This window comes from Dama dama, chromosome 17 (assembly GCF_033118175.1).
Source record: "Dama dama isolate Ldn47 chromosome 17, ASM3311817v1, whole genome shotgun sequence".
Lineage (NCBI taxonomy): Eukaryota > Metazoa > Chordata > Mammalia > Artiodactyla > Cervidae > Dama > Dama dama.
In genome coordinates, this window is record NC_083697.1 from 18848445 (window position 1) to 18871102 (window position 22658).

Sequence of the window (22658 nt, forward strand, 5' to 3'; positions counted from 1 at the left end):
TATGTATGGCTGCGGTAAGGACAGTCTGATTCTCATTCCATTCAGGCTGCCACAGATCAGCTGTCTCACTCTCAGCCTTAAATGCTTCCCCTCTGACTCAGACAATTGCCCCATGTGGGGCTCGGACCCCTGCTTCACTTCCCCCACCTGCTGAGGACAGGGCCAGTCCTACTAACACTCCTCCTTTTCCCCCTAGTGCCTTCATCCTACCGAGTTTTGCATAGTTCTGTGGTTTTTCCAGTGGTCACGTATGGATGTGAGAGTTGGACTGTGAGGAAAGCTGAGCGCTGAAAAATTGATGCTTTTGAACTATGGTGTTGGAGAAGACTCTTGAGAGTCCCTTGGACTGCAAGGAGATCCAACCAGTCCATCCTAAAGGAGATCAATCCTGGGTGTTCATTGGAAGGACTGATGCTGAAGCTGAAACTCTAGTACTTTGGCCACCTCATGCAAAGAGCTGACTCATTGGAAAAGACCCTGATGCTGGGAGGGAGTGGGCGCAGGAGGAGAAGGGGACAACAGAGGATGAGATGGCTGGATGGCATCACCGACTCAATGGGCATGAGTTTGAGTAAACTCTGGAAGTTGGTGATGGACAGGGAGGCCTGGCATGCTGCGATTCATGGGGTCGCAAAGAGTCCGACACGACTGAGCGACTGAACTGAACTGAACTGAACTGATATATTCTTTTCCACTGGTCAAGTACTCCTGTCTGCTTTTAGCTGGTGTTCTGCATGCACTTCTGTGTCTGAAGGTGTGTTCCTGATGTGTCTGTGGAGAGAGATGTACTCCACATCCACCTCCTCCTCCACCATCTTGTTCTCTTATGTCTCTGCTTTTTAATATGCCGTCTAGGTTGGTCATAGCTTTTCTTTCAAGGAGCAAGAGTCTTTTAATGTTATGGCTGCAGTCGGCATCTGCAGTGATTTTGGAACCCAAAATATAAAGTCTCTCCCTGTTTCCATTGTTTTCCCATCTATTTGCCATGAAGTGATGGGATCGGATGCCATGATCTTAGTTTTCTGAATGTTGAGTTTTTAGCCACCTTTTTCACTCTCCTCTTTCACTTTCATCAAGAGGCTCTTTAGCTGTTCGCTTTCTTCCATAAGGGTGGTGTCATCTGCATATCTGAGGTTATTAATGTTTCTCCTGACAACCTTGATTCCAGCTTGTGTTTCATCTACCCCGGCATTTCACATGATATTCTCTGCATATAAGTTAAATAAGCAGGGTGACAATATACAGCCTTGACATATTCCTTTCCCAATTTGGAACCAGTCTGTTGTTCCATGTCTGGTTCTAACTGTTGCTTCTTGACCTGCATACAGATTTCCCAGGAGGCAGGTAAGGTGGTATTACCTTATACAGTATACAATATTGTATTGGGTTGGCCAAAAAGTTTATTCAGTTTTTTCCATAACATCTAACAATATAAGTACCATCTAGAGATTTTTTACAAAATTCTTTGCTCTTCTCTGTTTTCTGATTGTAAGATTAATTATTGTAGAAAACAGAAGAAGCAAAGAAGTAGACAAATGAAAATGAAAACTCTATAAAACAATTATAAGCTAGCATTTATTCAGTACTTACAAGTATGAACACAAATCTAAGAACTGACATACATTTTCTCTACCTCCCAACAACACTGCATAGTAACTACACTGCTTACCCTTATTTATAACTGAAGAAAGCAAAACTCAGTGAAGTTATTTGTGATTAAGGTAATGAACCACTAATCATAAAAAGTAAAAGTGGATTTTGATGTATTACATCCCATTTTTTTCACTTATTCATTTTAATAGATGATAGATGGCTAGATAAAGAGATAGATGACAGATACATAGATAGAGAGATAATAGATAAATAGACTTTTCTTGATTTCTAAGTTGGTTTAAATTACATTCAACTGGAAGCGACAGCAAACCTAACAGCTATCTTTAATATTTAAACACAAAAGTGCTTATTCCTCTACAAGAATTCTAGAGATAGGCAGATGTAAGGCAGTTATAGTCATTCAAAAATGCCATTAGCAAGCTTTCCATCTTCCTTCTTGCTATACTTAGCATAAAAGGCTTCATCCTGACTCTCATCACCTTGTTGTCATATGGTAGTTGCTGCATCTGTAACTGTCATATTTCAGGAAGGAAAAAAAACAACAAGGGGAGGAAGGAAGGATCATACCCCTGGCCCTGTGCCTTAGATGCCGCTCTTATCATTAGCCAAATCTAGTGCATATAGTATTTGTTAATTCAGTAGTGCATAACAAGTATTCCCAACACTTTATGGTTTAGAACAACAATGAAACGGCTGACAACTCTGCCTTTGTACAGGTTTGGATCGGTTGCACTAGGGGTAGCTAGTGTCTGCTCCAGGTGATGTTAGCAGGGTCAGCTCACTTGCAGCTGGAGGATCCAAAATGCTTCACGCACAAAGCTGGCGCTCAACTGGGCACTGGGAATGACTGGGAATTAACTAGGTCTCTCTCCTTTCTTTTATGATTTCTCATCCTCCAAGGCCATTCCCTATCTCCGCATGAACTTCTCCTAGCCAGATAGTTAAAATTCTTTACATGATGCCTGGCTTCTAAGACAGTGAAAAAACAGAAGCTGCAAAGTCTCTTCAGATATATGCCCAGAAGTCAACCAACACCACCGTCACAGTTTACTGGTCAAAGCCAGTGGTGGGGCCAGCTCAGATTCAAGGGCAGCAGAAAACAAACTCGACCTCTAGTTGGAAGGAGAGGTGTACGTGTAGAGGGATGGAAGGAATTTGGGGTAGCCATCTTTACAAGTGATCCAATGCACATGTATGCTCTTATTCCGGTCACTTCTACAAAAAGCTGTAGTAGATCAGAAAACAGTCAGGCAACAATAGGGTCTGCCTTAATTCAAGTCTTTTTTTAAACCAAGGAATTCCTTTTCCCTCTTTCTCTTTCTCTCTCACCTTTTAGATCTCCCATTCCCTCTAGCTCTTATTCTTTCTCTCCCTCTCTTTACCACACATAACACTCATATATAATCTCCAGGATAAATTTATACAAAGTGATAGGTTAAGCATTAAATATACCGTTAATCCTAACTTTAAAGATAGGAAAAAATTACACCTGAAAAAGTCTTCTTGGGGCAGGAATCAGTAGGTAGGGATAGTTGAAGGAAACAGATGATGGGATCAAGAGGTACAAACTTCCAGTTATAAAATAAATAAGTCATGGGGATATAATTCACAGCACTGGAAATATAGTCAATAATATTTTAATAACTTCATATGGTGAGACTAGACTTACCATGCTGATCAATTCCTAATAGATATAAACATCAAATCACTGTATTGTATACCTGAGGTTGATATAATATTGTATGTCAACTATACTTCAATTTAAAACAGAAAAGAGATATACAGAGTGAAGTAAGCCAGAAAGATAAAGAACATTACAGCATACTAACACATATATATGGAATTTAGAAAGATGGCAATGATAACCCTATATGCAAAACAGAAAAAGAGACACAGAAATACAGAACAGACTTTTGAACTCTGTGGAAGAAGGTGAGGGTGGGATATTTCAAAAGAACAGCATGTATACTATCTATGATGAAACAGATCACCAGCCCAGGTGGGAGGCATGAGACAAGTGCTCGGGCCTGGTGCACTGGGAAGACCCAGAGGAATCGGGTGGAGAGGGAGGTGGGAGCGGGGATCGGGATGGGGAATACGTGTAAATCTATGGCTGATTCATATCAATGTATGACAAAACCCACTGAAATGTTGTGAAGTAATTAGCCTCCAACTAATTAAAAAAATAAAATAAAATAAAACAGAAAAAAAAAAATTTCTCTGTGTGGTTACAGTATCAGTAAACTCCGGGAGTTGGTGATGGACAGGGAGGCCTTGTGTGCTGTGGTTCATGGGGTCGCAAAGAGTCAGACACAACTGAGCAACTGAACTGAACTGAATCTTTTTGTTTGCTTATTAGGCTTTTTTTTTTTTTTTTTTTAACTATTTTCTGATTTTCCTCAAAGTGGTGTTACTTCTGTATTAAAAAATAATAATAAATATTTTTTTAAAAGCTCAATTTTCACCAGTGATATAATATTCCATTATATAGACACAACAAATGGGATACACTGTTCCCTTATAATTGAATATTTAGGTTGTTTATAATTTTTCTCTTTAAATCATGCTAAGATAAATGTATATAAATAAAGGTAAATGTGTTTCCTTAAAAATTGCTTTCCAAGAGAGTTAATTTCCATTTAGACTTTGACTAGCAATTTATGTAATAGCCTTTCTAATCATATTCAGCACTCCTGGGTATTTCAACAGTTTTTTAAATTTATAAGAGCTTATTTTTTATTACATTCCTTTTATTAATAGTGAGTTTGAAATTTAAAAATTACATTTATTGGCAGTTTGTATACTTTATTTTATTTTAATTGGAGAAAACATGAAGTAGCTATACATACATATATACAGCTATACATATATCCCCTCTCTCTTGAGTCTTTCCCACACCTCTCCCCCACATTCCACCTCTCTAGGTCATCACAGGGCACTGGGCTGCTCAGCCTGTGTTACACAGCAGATTCCTGCTAGGTATCGATTTTACACATGTCAGTGCTGCACTGTCTATTCACCCCACCCTCTCTTTCCCCTCCTGCCTTTGTATATTTTCATGTATGAATTGTCTGCATCATTTCCAGTTTTTCTGTTAGAACTAAATTTGTGTTTCATTTATCTTTAGAAATCTCTCTATAAAAAGCATATTAACTTCTTGTTTAGTTTATTATGTTTTCCTTTTTCATCTGCTGTTCTGATGTTTTTCTCAGAAAAAAACTTTAAAAAGTTTTACTTTTGAAATCTATCAATCTTTTCATTTATATTTTCTCCCACAGCATATATATCCTCAGATATTCTACCCTCATCCTGAGATATTAAGTTTTCAGTTAAATTTTCTTCTAGTATAATTTAGAATTTTCTTTACTTAACTTTTTGATTCACTTGGGTTTTATTTTGTCATATGATGAAATGAGAAGGTTTAAACTAACACATCCTCTCATAGTAAAAGCTGTTTCTCAACACCATTTATTGAAGAATTCATTGATCCACAACTACATATATATATGTGTGTGTAAATTGTAATATATAATATTTTGTATATTTATAGCTGGCTTCCCTGATGGCTCAGATGGTAAAGAATCTGCCTGCAGTATGGGAGACCTGGGTTTGATCCCTGGGTTGGGAAGATTCCCTGAAGGAAGGCCTGGCAACCACTCCAGTATTCTTGCTTGGAGAATCCCATGGATGGAGGAGCCTGGCGGGCTGCGGTCCATGGACATGAATGGGCACAAAAACAGCAGCATACATATATGTGGCGCTTCCCTGGGGCTCAGATGGTAGAGTCCGCCTGCAGTGCGGGAGACCTGGGTTTGATCCCCGGGTCAGGAAGATCCCTCGGAGAAGGGAATGGCTACCCACTCCAGTATTCTTACCTGGGGAATTCCATGGACAGAAGAGCCTGGAAGGCTACACTCCATGGGGTCACAAAGAGTCTGACACAACTGAACGACTAACACACACACACACACACTATGGTCTAATTAGTCATCTACCAGTTCCTATGGTAATGAATAGCACTATTTCTAGTTTTATAATATACTTTTAAAATCTATTGATTATTAGGGCAAGATCCCAGTCCAACTTTTCTACACTTAAAGTGAAAAAGGAAGAAATAAAAAAAGTTTAGTTTCTCTTAGTTTTCTCTTTTTAACCATTCCAAATAAATATTCAAATATTTATTTTAAAGTTTTTAAATGATCTTACAATTATTTTCACTTAGAGTTATAAGAAGTATATGAATTAATTTGGATAGAACTGACATGATTAAACTATTCTCACAAAAAGTTTTATGCCTGTACCCAAGAGAATTTTTCTTGTTTTCTAGTAAATTTTTTCAATTTTCTTAATGTGGATCATGATATTTCTTCTCAGAATATATCTCATGATAGTGTTTTGTTGCTATTTGGAATGAAATACTTTTCTTTCATTATATCTGTTAAGTGATAATTATTTAATGAAAATCTATTGTTTTTCATGTTTTTCACACACCTGATCCTTTTATTGAGTTATTTTCTGCTTTCTAATGGTTTCTAATATTTCTAATGGTTTTCAAATCATTTTCTTCAGTTTTCTTGGTATAGACTGTATCGCCAGAAAATAAATATTTTCTGTCTCACTCACTGCAAAGTAAAAATGTTATTTTTTTTCCTGTTTAATGTCTTATACATTGGCTTGCATCCCAGAAGAGTGTCATGATATGTTTGTTCATTTGACTGATATTTAGTGAGTGATCAGTCCTTCTCTGGGTCTTAATTTGTGCTACAGTTAGGTCATTTTGTAATTTCAGAACCACATACTTGTTCAAAGTTCTCATTCCACTTTTGTAATTATATTTCCTATACCAGTATTCAGACTTTTCATGGGGAAAATTCCTCACACCACATTTTTTTTTTTTTTTTTTTTGGTCTTTGCAATCCCAGCACAGAAATTCAAGTATTATATAGTCACTGGATGTTTGATGAATGGAGAGATGAATGATGCAGTGTGTTGTTGGAGCCTTGTCCTTGGAGAATGAGCTGAACAGGATGTGTTCACTTACATGCACAACATTTCCACCCACCAACTTTCTCAACCTCCAACCAAAGAGCTGTGATTTTGGAGAACAAAAATATAATGAGAAGTACAGCTGAACTGAAGGACTTATTCTAGAGAATGATCTGGTGGTGAAAAGCAGCAGGAAGCACAGAGGCTTTATCAAGAAATCTTATTTTTAGTCTGCTTATATGCAGGATGTTCATGCCTGTCATCACTCAGGAGTTTCTAAGTAATAAACTCAGAACAACCTCTCTTCAATTTTTGGTAATGGGTTAATTATGGGAATGTAAAGTCATTACAGCTACACAAATGAAACCAAGGATTTCAGTATTAATGTGCATGTAAAGTTTAACTCAGACAGTGGTTGGGTTAATCAATATGGAGACTAGTGGGCAGAAGGTATCACTTTTTTGCTTTTATTGTCAAAGTAACAGCTAAAATTGTATACGTGAATGTTGCACTCACCATTTAAAATTTTAATCCCGAAGTGTAGTTAGCAGATTTAAGATCACAGACTTTTAAAAACAGGTGTAGTTTTCAATATGTATACAAAATTCTTTAACAATTCTAGTTGTCAGTTTGTGTAAAGAGTGATTTAGGAACAGAAAAAAAAATGGATTCTCTAGTCTAGACCACTGGTTTTGACATCAGCAGTTTGTGTGTTTGGTCTGCGAGGAAACATGTTTAAAGACACAGGTTCTAAAAATTCCACTATTGCTCTAATTTTATAGCTAAAGAATTTTATTCTGAGTGATAATTCTTGGATTTGTGCACGTTACTATCCCTTATTCTAATGAGTAGACCAGGAAGAAAGCATTATTTTCTAAAAATAGGAATGTTCGCTCATGAAATTGTGAAATTTTGTGTAAATATATTCTGAGTAACTTTAGAGCTCAGATCCAATAGTTTTCTAATCTGTTTTATTTAAAATTAAGAAGTGTGTCAAACAGAAAAGCTAAGGCATTCCTCTTGGCTCGTGCTAGTGGACAAATGGGCTACCCATGTGACAGAAAGCCTGGCACGCGATAGTCCATTGAGTTGCAAAGAGTCAGACATGACTGACGCAACTTAGCACGCATGCAGTGGACAAGTGTTGTATAAAAGTACTCACTGCATACTCAAAAATAATAAGGTGATAATTCAGTTCTTTAAAATAGAACAAATATATTCTAAGCATTTTGTGAAGAAAGAATCTGGCATATTCATGACATGTCAATTGTCTCATGAGCATGAAATAGTTTTTTTTTTTTATTGCGTGAACATGGATATGGCTATTTAACACATAGTTAATTGTGTTGTCATTCATTTAGCTTTCAACAATTATGATGGGGGTAATTCTACACTGATACAGTACTGTATAATAAAAGGAACATGACGAAATGTATCATCAGGAGAAGAGTTTTATGTTTGTCAAGCTTGGTTATTGTTGTGTTCCCTATAAAGGGCCTGGGGAGATAAAAGGAGAAATAAATGAGAATTTTCTAATGAAATATTATCCACCAGAGGGAGCATAAATGACCAGAAAAAGATATAAAAATTTACTAAGATTGACCAATAAACTAAATAGCTTTTTCCCTAGCTTCAGTATATTTTTTTAAAATTAATTTTAAGAATGAACATTTCCCAAATAATACCAGCTATCTTTCATAGAAACAAAATGTCATAAAAAATCAGGTATTTTTTGAACAATGGTTCTGTGGTTATATTTGTATTTTGAATCAGGCCTTTCACCACAACAAATTATAAATAAAATATGAAACTTTGCTTCACTCATTAGTGGCCGAATGCATGTAAAATACAAGCTTGACTTCTTGCTCACTTTACATAGTGAACCCAAAGCTGCAAAGAAAAACACTTACTTTTCCAAAGTCTAGAGTCTCACTTAATCTAGGCAAATGTGAATAAGAGAGAAGGACCTGCTAAAGATGGCAAAGTGCACCTAAACCAATGAAATTTTAAAACATTTCTAAGTGAACAAAGCCAGACATTCCATCAGCTTATGCTGCTGCCTGAGGTTATATGCATATTAAGTGATTCAGACAGCTCTAGAGCTGACTCAGAAACACTACGGTTTTGATAAGAAATGTAAACCATGTTGTGGTTTACAAGGCCAATGCTGGAAGTATTTCTGAACGTATTTCAATTTATCTTTTTTCTAATGCATTATTGCAAAGCTTCTAATTTCCATCTTTGTCTTTCTTACTAAGTGTTGATATTATTTTCAATAGTGATCATTTTATTATTAAGCATAACAATTAAACAGTGTTATAATTTAACATTTGCTCACATTCTTCATATGTATAAACAAATATATACATATATATATTTATGGGACTAGCAATGATCATATATGCTTATATTTTATACATTTAAATATGGAAATGCTTATATGTTTCCTAATTGAAATATAGTTGATTTATAATATTGTGTTAGTTTCAGGCGTACAGAAAAGTGATTCAGTCACATGTATCTTTTACTCCTTTCAGATTGTTTCTCATTATAGGTTACTACAGGGTATTCAAAACAGTTCCCTGAGCTGGACAGTGAATTCTTGTTTGTGTGTTTTACGTATAGTAGTTTGTATCTGTTAGTCCCATACTCCAAATTTATCCCTGTCTCTTCCCTTTCCTCTTTGATAACCATAAGCTTATTTTCTATGTCTGTGAGTCTATTTCTATTTTGCATATAGTTTCCTTTGTATTATTTCTTAGATTTGACATAGAAGTGACTGCTGTTATTCTTCAGGCACTCGGTCATGTCCAACTCTTCGTGACCCCAGTGATGGCAGCATGCCAGGTCTCCCTGCCACTCACCATCTCCTGGAGTTTGCCTAAATTCATGTCCACTGAATCAGTGATACCATCCAGCCATCATATTCTCTGTTGCCTTCTTCTCCTCCTGCCTTCAATCTTTCCCAGCATCTGGATTTTTCCAATGAGTTGTCTCTTCTCATTGGTGGCTAAAGTATTGGAGCTTCAGCTTCAGCATCAGTCCTTCCAATGAATATTCAGGGTTGATTTCCTTTAGGATTGACTGGTTTGATCTCCTTGCTGTCCAAGGGACTATTAGGGTCTTCTCTAGCACCATACTTCAAAAGCATCAATTCTTCAACATTCAGCCTTCTTTGTGGTCCAACTCTTATATCTGTACATGACTGCTGGAAAACCATAGCTTTGACTATATGTACCTTTGTTGGCAAAGTGATGTCTTGGCTTTTTAATACACTGTCCGGGTTTTCATAGCTTTCCTTCCAAGGATGTAAGGATACAAGTGATATCATATATTTTTCTTTCTCTCTCTGACTTACTTCACTTACCGTGATATTCTCTAGGTTCATCTATATGTTGGCCATCTCAAGAAGGTGAAGTAGAAGGACATAGTACCTGAAGAACTATGGACAGAGTTTCATAACTTTGTATAGGAAATGGTGGTCAAAACCATCCCCAAGAAAAAGAAATGCAAAAAGACAAAATGGTTGTCTGAGAAGGCCTTCCAAAGCTGAGAAGTAAAAAGCAAAGGAGAAAAGGGAAGATAGATCCATCTGAATGCAGAGTTCTAAAAAATAACAAAGAGAGATAAGAAAGCCTTCCTAAGTGATCAATGCAAAGAAATAGAGGAAAACACTAGAATGGGAGATAGCAAGTGAACATTTCATGCAAAGACGGGCACAATAAACAGTATGGACCTAACAGAAGCAGAAGATATTAAGAAGAGGCGACAAGAATACACAGAAGAACTGTACAAAAAAGACCTTAGTGTCCCAGATAACCACGATGGTGTGATTGCTCACCTAGAGCCAGACAGTCTGGAATGTAAAGTCAAGTGGGCATCACCACAAACAAAGCTAGTGGAGGTGATGGAATTCGAGTTGAGCTATTTCAAATCCAAAAGATGATGCTGTGAAAGTGCTGCACTCAATATGGCATCAAATTTGGAAAACTCAGCAGCAGCCACAGGACTGGAAAAGGTCAGTTTTCATTCTGATCCCAGAGAAAGGCAATGCCAAAGAATGTTCAAACTACCGCGCAATTGCATTCATTTCATTTAAAGTAATGCTCAAAATCCTTCAAGCTAGGCTTCATCAGTACATGAACTGAGAACTTGCAGATGTTCAAGCTGGATTTAGAAAAGGCAGAGGAACTAGAGATCAAATTCCCAACATCCATTGGATCATAGAAATAGCAAGAGAATTCCAGAAAAACATCTACTTCTTAATTGACTACACTAAATCCTTTGACTGTGTGGATCACAACAAACTGGAAAATTCTTAAACAGATAGGAATACCAGACCTCCTTACCTGCCTCCTGAGAAATCTGTATGCAGTTCAAGAAGCAACAGCGAGAACCGGACATGGAACAACGGATTGGTTCCAAATTGGGAAAGGAGTACATCAAGTCTGTGACTGTCACCCTGCTTATTTAACTTAATTGCAGAGTACATCATGCAAAATGCTGGGCTGGATGAAGTACAAGCTGGAATCATGATTGCCAGGAGAAATATCGATAACATCATCTTTTTAAACCAATTGTATGTTGATCGACACTTGGGTTGTTTCCACGTCTTGGCTATTATAAATAGTGCTGCAATCAATATTGGAATGCATGCATCTTTTCAAATTAGAATTTTTGTCTTTTCCACATATATGCTCTGGATTGTATGCTCTGGAGTGTATGCTTCCACATGTATGCTCTGTAATTGTCAGACCCTATGATAGCTTTATTTTTCTTTTTCTGAAAAACCTCGTACTGTTTTACATAGTGGCTACAATAATTTACATTCCCACGAACAGTATAGGAGGGTTCCCTTTTCTCCATACCCTCTCTAGCATTTATTATTTTTTGCCTTTTTGATGATAGCCATTCTGACTGATGTGAGGTGATACTTCAATGAGGTTTTGATTTGTACATGCTTATATATTTATATATGTATGTATATAAGTAGCTCACATGCATATAAGGCTTACTGCACCCCAGACTCCCTTTTAGGCACTTTATATATGTTAACTAACTTTTCCAACAACCCTATGTAATACATACTATTATTATCCCCATTTTATTAAAGTAAAAACTAAGGAGCAGAGAGATAAGAAATTTGTCCAAAGTCACATATATTGTAGGTGGTGAGGGGAGAATTTAAACATTGGCAGTCCAGTTTCAAAATTCATACTCTGAACTACTGATAGAGAACATTTGAGGAGATCATAATTTCATTTATAAATAAGGAGTGGACTTTAGTAAGTCAGCAATAACCAGCCAACAAATAAAAAAGGCTAAGCTAAGGCATAATCCACTACTAAATATTTGACTAGGGAATGATGTGGCATGTGTGTTTTTGTACATTTCGGTCCTTTTGTTAGCAGCATGTGAGAAATTCTAAAGGCATATTAAAAAGAACTTGTTAGAGATTAGTTATTGTTTGAGAAAACATGCCCTGTCTACCCATTTAGTCTAGAAACTGGATTTTTCTTTTTCTATTTCCTAAAGGGAATTATGCTTCCCAGGTGGTTCAGTGGTAAAGAATCTTCCTGCCAATACAGGAGACACAAAAGACACAGGTTCTATCACTGACTCCGGAAGATCCCCTGGAGGAGGGCAGGGCAACCCACTCCAGTATGCTTGCTGGAGAATTCCATGGACAGGGGAGCCTGGCGGGCTGCAGTCCATAGGGTCACAAAGAGTCAGATACGACTGAGTGACTTCATTTTCTTTCTTTCCTCCTTGTATCTTTAGAAATTCTCTCCACTTGGATGTTCTTCATCTATTCAAAGGCCTAATTTTCAAGAATCAGTGCTCTCCCCAATTTTATTACAAATCTTCCTTTGCTCTTTATGATGTAATATTTTTCCTGTCTTAGCTCCTATGGAACATATTATATGTACCATTAATTTAGCAATTAAATATTTCCTGTCATATCTTCTACTTCTGCCTCATTTCCAGTCTCATCATCCTTTGAATACCTACCTCTAGCTGAATTGAAAATTCTCTTGCTTTTTCCTTCTTTCTATAACCTGCAGAATATGGTGAAATACCTTGCACACAGAATAAATACTTGTTGATATGAGTTTCTTTAAATCAGCTTGGTCAAGCCATTCATTTAATAACAGCCTAATCCAAGTCACAAGGAGATTAAGTAAATTGCTTATGATTCCAGTAGTCTTAGAAAAGTACTTAGAAAAATTCATATTTCCTAAATCTTGATCTGGTATCTGCTGGTGTGTCATGCTGCTTCTATATTTGGAAAATAATTATCAATAACCCAGAGCTTTATCTTCCCTTCATATTTCCAAAGAATATGAATATAATAATATAAATTCAGTTAATAAACCTTAGATGAAAACAGTAATGTTTGAACTTAGCACAGAAATCTGCTGAAATCTTGAAATGCATTTGTCTCATGAGACTACCCTAAACATTTTGCTTATTATTTTTCTAGGAATATTTTAATAACCATTTATAATGCTGAGCAACTCTAGTCACACAACCTTCTCCTCCATTATGGTAAAATTCCTAAAAGAAGAGGCCCCATCTGCTTCATCCATGAGCATATGGGAGTCTCGTGCCTAATATAAAGGTATGCAATAAATATTTACTGAGTAAAAAATGAAGGAAGAAGCAAAGACAATTTTTTATTGAGACTGCCTCCATATATTACACTGCTTAGTCCCCGAAACAGTGCTGTAGGATGGTTTGAATTCCCCGATCTGCCCACTGTTACCCTGAAGGTAGAGTCAGAGTCTGCGCTTGCATTCTGAAGGCTCGCCGTCTACCTGATAATAACCTGTCACTGCTCTGAGCAGCCCTCCGTCCTGGCTTTTCCAGTTTAGATCTGGGTCTCTCTGCAACCAGTGACTGTTTTCCCTTTGTACTTTACAGGAGTCAAAAGCTCACATTCTTCATTATTATAGGTAGTTATGAAGGGATATATTTTGTTGAGAAAAGTTGAATTTGATAACATTCAGGAGGAAATTCTTGCAATACAAAAGTACTAACAGTCTTATCTGCTAATACTTACTTTATTTATTAGTAGAGCTTTACACGGACAAGCAGTATAAAATTGACTGTGTACTTTTGTAAAGAACAAAAAGATTTGATGAGTATTTGACAGGTGAATAAATTAATAAGTGATATTAAAGTTATGTACTTGATATTTTTAACTATGAAATGACATTACTGGGTCAATACATAGTGAAATGTTTGACATGAAAATAGTTATTTTATTTTATTTTATTGAAATACTACTACAACAAATTTAAATTCTGACCAGGAGTGTTAAACATTTCTGTTTATTTTATCAGCTCCAAAACATACAGGTAAATGTACTGAAGGAAATATTTCAAAACCACAGTAAGGAATAATTCAAAAAGCTAAATCAAAACGGAATTCAGTATAATGAAAAAAGCAAATGAAAATTGTTCTTAGTATGTTAAGTCTAAGTCGCCTTTCTTTTATCAGATTACTAACTGAACTATGTAAGTTTCTGGTCACTTAATTTTAAATATGCTCTGAAACTTAGGGAAAACAGGAGGTAATGGAAAAAATATGTTAAATGGTGATTTAATTTATAACAGGCACTTGAATGTGAAATTTTGTCTTTTTTATGTGATATTATTTCTTCTAATTATTTTATACCTACTAGCTTGGGCTTTAGTACCAAATAACCCTCAGGCAAGAAAGGCAGTACAGCAAAATAATTTTTAGAGTAAAGCTAATTTTTGGTGAATTTTTCAAGCAACTCACTGCTTCTTAACATTTCAAATTAACCTTCTCATGTCACACATTATTAAAAATAAATCCAATTAAGTTACATAGCTTCTGTGAAGTAATTTCCACTTGGACCTCAAGATACCATTTCTACCTCTCCAGGGAAAATGACATTTTAAAAAAAAAATCTTAAACTGAACTAGAGATACTGGATTTTTAAATTTTATGTAATACAAATATATATGTTGTATTTAACACTATTATTTTCTTACATGTGCATTATATGAGTAGCTCATTTAATCAAAACTACTTAAGAATATGTTTTCCTGCATACCTGATACTCTCACATAAATAGAACATGGATAGCCACCAGATGTTAAAAAGAGAAATTCAACTGAGTAAATTTAAAGATCTAATTGGTTTTATTCAAGGATTCATGAGTCAGACAGCATCCCATATAGCAAATATTAATGGAAAGGATCTCTGAGGATCTGTACAAAATGGAAGGATTTATAGGCAGAAGGGGGCGGAAAAAGGAAGCCTCTTGCAAAGAGTGGGTTGTCTCAGGGGAGCCTGCCCTCCATTGGGGGAAGGCTGAGGCCTATCAGGTAAATCACTTCATTAGTGCTGATCAAGTAAATCCAAATTGACTGGTTAAAGATCACATTTCTGGGAGAGGCTGGAATTAGGTTAGATATTTAATCTTGGTTTGCTGATGTGAGGCTTAGCATAAGTCACTCCATTTTGGGTCTGTTATTTCTTTTTCACAAACGGTAAGATGCATCTGAGGAAATTTTCCATCTTATACTCTCTAATTTTCTTTTTTTGTTGTTTGTTTTTAAATTATGAAAGTATGATAACACATTTATAGGTGACTTGGAAAATACAGAACAAAATTACAGATATTTCCACTATATATTATAATTATTTTTAAGTAGATAAATTAAGATTTTTTTAGTTGGAGTTTCAATATCAGACTCTCAAAAATTAATAGAATGAATAGACAGAAAAGTTGAAGGCTATAGTAGACCTGAAAAGCATTATGAACCAATTCAACATAATTAAGATTTACACATTTTTCACACAACAGTAGGATACAAATTCTATTCAAGTTCCCATAGACTATAAACCAGGAGACCCTGGAACATATCCAGGGACATGAAACAAGGTGCAAAAATTTCATGGTCTTTAGGTATTGAAATCATACAGTCTGTTCTCCTATCATTGTGGAATTATGTTAGAAATCATCAAGAGATATTTGGGAATAATCCATGTATTTTCAAGGACAATGTGACATTTACCAAGAAAGATCTTTGACATAGACACTAGAAGCTTCAATAAAGTTAAAAGACTGGAAAAACACAGAGGGTGATTGCAGAGAAGAAAGCCTGTAAATGAGAAATTAATGTTAAAGATATTTTCAAAACCCCACATATTTGGGAAAATGTCCACTTTTAAGTGATGTTACACCCTTTTTTTATATGTTAATTTTCTCTTCCCTTTTGGAACTAAGACAAAAAAATAAAGGAAAGTAGGCAAAACAATGAATAAAAGGAAAAGAAAATAACAGTAAAGGATGAGTGATAAAAGGACTAAATACATTTTTAATGATACCAAATGCATAGTCTAAGCATTTCAGACATCAACAACAAAAAAGATTCTTAAGGGACACTGTTGGTCTGCAGAAACTTTCCCCCCACATTTCTCTGCTGAGGCCTGAATAGATTATCCTGATAAGTAACTGATCTCATGTTCCATACTTGGGATCCAGAAAAACATATGTTTGCAACATTCACCTTGCACTAAACATCCTTAAATTTTCTTTTTTTTTTTTAATTTTTTTTTTTATTATTAGTTGGAGGCTACTTACTTCACAACATTTCAGTGGGTTTTGTCATACATTGATATGTATCAGCCATAGATTTACACGTATTCCCCATCCCGATCCCCCCTCCCACCTCCCTCTCCACCCGATTCCTCTGGGTCTTCCCAGTGCACCAGGCCCGAGCACTTGTCTCATGCATCCCACCTGGGCTGGTGATCTGTTTCACCATAGATAGTATACATGCTGTTCTTTCAAAACATCCCACCCTCACCTTCTCCCACAGAGTTCAAAAGCCTGTTCTGTACTTCTGTGTCTCTTTTTCTGTTTTGCATATAGGGTTGTCATTACCATCTTTCTAAATTCCATATATATGTGTTAGTATGCTGTAATGTTCTTTATCTTTCTGGCTTACTTCACTCTGTATAAGGGGTTCCAGTTTCATCCATCTCATTAGGACTGTTTCAAATGAATTCTTTTTAACGGCTGAGTAATATTCCACGGTGTATATGTACCACAGCTTCCTTATCCATTCATCTGCTGATGGGCATCTAGGTTGCTTCCATGTCCTGGCTATTATAAACAGTGCTGCGATGAACATTGGGGTGCACGTGTCTCTTTCAGATCTGGTTTCCTCAGTGTGTATGCCCAGAAGTGGGATTGCTGGGTCATATGGCAGTTCTATTTCCAGTTTTTTAAGAAATCTCCACACTGTTTTCCATAGCGGCTGTACTAGTTTGCATTCCCACCAACAGTGTAAGAGGGTTCCCTTTTCTCCACACCCTCTCCAGCATTTATTGCTTGTAGACTTTTGGATAGCAGCCATCCTGACTGGCGTGTAATGGTACCTCAATGTGGTTTTGATTTGCATTTCTCTAATAATGAGTGATTAAACATCCTTAAATTTTCATAATCATATTCTTGTTTTCAAACCAATGGGCGTTTTCAGGGACAGCTATATGCTAGGTGCTGTGCCTTATGTATAGAAAACACGTTCTATGAAAAGTTAGACTGCCTAAGTTTGAGCTCAAATATCATACTTCCCCACTTGAAATCCTTTAAGACAAATCCTTTAAAAGCTCTAAGGCTTGCTTTCCTCCTCTGTAAAGTGGGGATCATACCTATGATGCTGATGTCAATGAATGTAAGTCAGATGCATAAAGTATCTTGGCTTTCGGGAAACACTACACAAGCAGATAGCATGTCTCTAGTACCATAGGATGTGTCTTATTTATAGTTTTTATACTTTAAGGTCCTTCATACAATCTCTATCATGTTTACAGTCCTTAACAAATAATGACTAAATGAACACATTAGTGATAGCTCACAGCAATTAGAAGCTATCTCACTAGAGAGAACAAAGCGAGAGAGCTTCAGAGGGAGTCCAGTCCCAGCTGCTTCTAATCCCCAGGCTCCCTCTGGAGATTACTTTCCCTAATAGTCTCAGAGACCTGGTTTGGAGTTGGACTGGGCTCTCTGAAAGCAATAAGATGGATGGAACCAGCTAGCAGCAGATAAGAAGATTCAGCTCTTGCATGTAGACTTATTTCAACACTGTTATCATGTTTCTGTGAGTTTGCTCCACTCCGGTAGAGGGAATAGGAAATAGGAAATAAAACACAATGTCTTCCCTTCACCCAATTGTCTTCATTCACATTTATTTGTTGAATAAAATTTATACTGTTACCAAGTTACTGTTATGGTGGTGTTTATAGTAGCTGCTAGCAAACCCTCTGAGAAGTGGCTGATCTCATCTTTTAGATAATCAGATTCTATTTAATGTTACCAATTTAAATTCTATAGCCATTCATGGGCCCATTAAATATTTTCCTTCACTTTCACAAGTCTCCCTTTTCATCTCCTACCACATGACTCCTTTGGCAAAATAATAGCAGACAAAGAACAATTTTTGTCAACTATTGCTGCTATCTGCCTCAACATCTTCATAATCAAATGTACACATCCTTAAGGACTGTAAAATGGGATTAAGAGATATCCTTTAGCTAGTTTTAATCTAAGACCTCAAATAATAGCACACCAACCTAAAAAACATGCCATTTGGGAGGTGAGCAACTATTTACAAGCTTAGTACAAATTTTGAGTTACTACGTGTCAGGCTTTCTGCTAGGAATTAGCACATTACTCATATAAAACATGATTAATAAATGTTCTTTGCTTATGAATAACATATTTTAGATAAATATGTATTATTATTTAGTTAACTATATATAAGCTGGAAAGCAGTGAAATGGACAGAAGGAACAGCAGAAGCCAGAAAGTTCAATGACCTTGAGTGGAAAAGAAAAGAGTTCAATTCTATATAAGGCAGAAGTATGGGCTTCCCAGGTGCTGCTAGTGATAAAGAACCTGCCCATGGAGGAGGCATGAGAGACTCGGACTGGATCCCTGGGTTGGGAAGGTTCCCTGGAGGAGGACATGGCAACCCATTCCAGTATTTTTGCCTGGAGAATGCCATGGGAAAATGAGCCTGGCACACTACATCCATAGGGTCCCAAGGAGTCAGACACCACTGAAGTGACTTAGCATGCATGCATGCAGAGCAGAAGTATGAGGGTAACAGATTTTGTACATCATCACATCTCTGGGACTCAGTTTCCTCATTTATAAAGGTAGGAGAATGACTCAGATAGCTTTGAAGAGTCTATGATGTGTGATAGTTTTAAAATATGTTCACAAATTCTTAGACAACACTCCTCCTTTCAGAGTGGAGACTAATGATCTGGACTTAATGAGTCACTCAGAATAGAATAGGGTGGAAGTGACTAAGTCATGAAAACATTGCTACTTGTCCCTTGTTCCCAAGTTCTTGGATTGCTAATTCTGGGAGAAGACAGATGCTCTGTCAAGCAGCCCTATGGAGAGGTCTTCTGCCAAAGGAATTGAGACCTCCTGCCAAAATTCATGAGACAGCACCATCTTAGAAGCAGATCCTCCAGCCTAATCAAACCTTCAGATGAATGCAGTCTGGTTGACATTTTGTCTGTAACTTCTTGGGAAAGCCAGAGCCAAAATCACCTAGCTAAGTTACTTCAGTGACAGCAGTCATGAAGTTAAACTTGCTCCTTGGAAGACCCGCTATGACAAACCTAGACAGCATATTCAGAAGCAGAGACATTACTTTGCCAACAAAGATCTGTACAGTAAAAGCTATAGTTTTTCCAGTAGTCATGTATGGGTGTGACAGTTGGACCTTAAAGAAGGCTGAGAGCGGAAGAATTGATGCTTTCGAACTGTGGTGCTGGAGAAGACTCTTGAGAGTCCCTTGGACTGCAAGGAGATCAAACCAGTCAATCCTAAAGGAAAGCAATCCTGAATATTCATTGGAAGGACTGATGCTGAAGCTGAAGCTCCAATACTTTGGCCATTTGATGCGAAGAGCTGACTCATTGGAAAAGTCCCGGATGCTGGAAAAGATTGAAGGCAGGAAGAGAAGGAGATGACAGAGGATGAGATGGTTGAATGGCATCACCGACTTGATGGATGTGAGTTTGAGCAAGCTCCAGGAGATGGTGAAGGACAGGGAAGCCTGGCATGCTGCAGTCCATGAGGTCAAAAAATTCAGACACAACTGAGTGACTGAACTGAACTAAACTGAACTGAAGTTGCTTCTGGATTCCTAACTTTCAGAAACTTGGCCAGATAATAAATATTTGTTTTAAGCTGCTAGATGTTGGGGATAATATGTTACACAGCAATAGATAACTAATAAAATGACACTGAAATAAATGAATGTTATATAATGAAAAATTCATATAAATGCATATTAATGATAATGAATCATAACTCTTTATTTTGGGGAGATCAGTAGCAGGATTAGGGAAATTAGTAGAGGTTTTCTTACAGAACCATTGAAGACTAAAACTGAAAACATACAACTCTGATAGAAATACCAGGAGATGTAAAGGGACCATATAACTTGATCAAGTTATATATAATCTTTGACTTTTTATATATATATATATAATCTTGACTTTGACTCTGAAATAATACAACCCTCTGGGGAAGTTCATTATCAAGCAATTTGTAATGAGCCTGTCTCACACTCAATTGATATTTATTGAATGAAGGAACGTGGAAAAATGACAGGGAAATGTGTAAGTCTGGAAACAGAATGACCGTTAATGTTAGAGAATACTTATTTTGTACCAGACACCATGATAAAGATTTACAATGAATAAACAAGGAAGTACTTATGTTATTCAAAACAATTGATATGAAAGCATTTACTGCCTAAAACTAATTTAGAAAGAGAGAAAATATAGGAAAAGAACTGAATGGAAATAGAGAATAGAATAGAAGGTAGAATAGAACAGTAGCTCTATGAACCGAAGACAATTCTAGAAGATGTACCTTATCAGTGTCTCAGAAGATATTTCCCCTGGGCTACATGATTTCCACTAAGAGAAAAAAAAAATGGATTACCTGGTTTGAATTAGTGAAATACAACTTTAAACCATGTTTATTTAAAACTACCTGATGCCCAAAACAATTATACAAATAGACCTACTTGCTTACCATTATCTTTAATGTTGCAAATATAATTATATATTACTTTCTAAAAATTTTGTCCTTTATCTCAGCATACTAAGCTAGAACTACAAATAAAGATACAATAATGGTGATGATAAATTAAAATTTAAAGATGCTAAAATATTTATTGGTTATATACAAAAATGTTTTACTTAAACCATGTATGTACTTTAATACTTTATAAATGTGTATTCCATTAAATGTCACTTCAATTAGGATCTAAATATATTGGTAGAGTTCTGAAAGAAGAAATTTGGGCTTAGAAACAGTCCCAATTATCTATTTTCACATTCTTTCTCTTTCACCTTTAATTGGGATAATGAGCATCAATCCTGCTTTTTGTTAGGATGAAGTGTTCTTGGACCACATGACTTGAGGTAGAACTTTTAAATACACTGTTGAATTTTGTTTTTGCAACTCAGACTCCTTCAAATACTAAAAACTATTAATACGCATCTTATCTGACTCGTGAAGTACCTTGAAGTGAACTTTCTACCTAAATAACAATGGTGACTAAAAAAACACCAAAACAACAAACTGAACCATAACCCCTATAAAAATACAGACCAACATACCTGACATCCCCAGTCCAGCTCAGTTACAAGCTGTGCCTAAAAGGAATGCCATGGCCTGCAGCCTGCATTCCTTTCTGAACTGCCCCGCCATCCCTTGCTCTTTTTCTTGTTATCCTACGGTTAACCTTCACTTGTTCCCTCGTTCCCTTGCTTTTACTCTTGACACAGTGATTGGCTGCCATCCCAGTTCCAGACTTTTGGCTTCATTCCCTGCACTCCGAATCACAGTTCTTCCTAACTTCATCTCAAATTATACCCTGATAAGGAGCTCTTTTTTTAGAAATGACTCCAGTGCTTCTCCCACACATACCATTTCCTTGCAGCTGATATTTCGGTAGGGCTGGCCCACAGAATAGGTACAAGATACTGTAGGCTTGGCTTACATTTGGGAAATATCACCTGTCTATGGTGTGCATGCCATTATTAGACATCCCTAGTGGAAACGGAACTCTGGGCCATCAGCAGTCCTCCCTATATACCTCTTTTTTTTTAAAGTGAAGTACAGTTAATTTACAATGTGTGTTAGTATTCGATGTACAGCAAATTGATTCATATTATGCATATTTATATATGTATAAATGGGTCCATGGGGTCCCAAAAGAGTCAGACACGACTTAGTGACTAAACAACAGCAAACACATTTTCTTTACTCGTCAATCTGTCGATGGACATTTAGGTTGCTTCCATGTTCTGGCTATTGTAAATAATGCTGCTACGAACATTGGGGTGCATGTATATTTTCGAATTAGAGCTTTCTCTGGATATACTCCCAGGAGTGGGATTGCTGGATCATCTGGTAGTTCTAGTTTTAGTGTTTTTAAGGAATCTCTGTACTGTTCTCCATAGTGACTACACCAATTCCCACCAACAGTGTAGGAGATTTCCCTTTCTTCCACACCCTCTCCAGCATTTGCTATTTTTGACTTTTTGATCATGGCCACTCTGACTGGTATACAGTGATAACCTCATTGTAGTTTTGATTTGGAGTTCTCTAATAATTAGTGATTTTGAGTATCTGCTCATGTGCTTATTGGCCATTTGTGTGTCTTCTTTGAAGAAGAGTCTATTAAGATCTTCTGCCCATTTTTCTGGATTGGGTTGTTTTTTGTTGTTGTCATTGAGTTGTATGAGTTGTTCGTACGTTTTAGAAATTAAGCCCTTGTCGGTCACATGCAGATGTCGTCCCCCTACTCTGTAGGTTGCTTTTTCGTTTTTTTGATGATTTCCTTTGCTGTGCAAAAGTTTATTAGTTGTGTCTGACTCTTTTGCAGCCCGTGGACTGTTGCCTGCCAAGCTCCTCTGCCCATGCAAAATTCCCAGGCAAGAATACTGGAGTGGATTGCCATTTCCTTATCCAG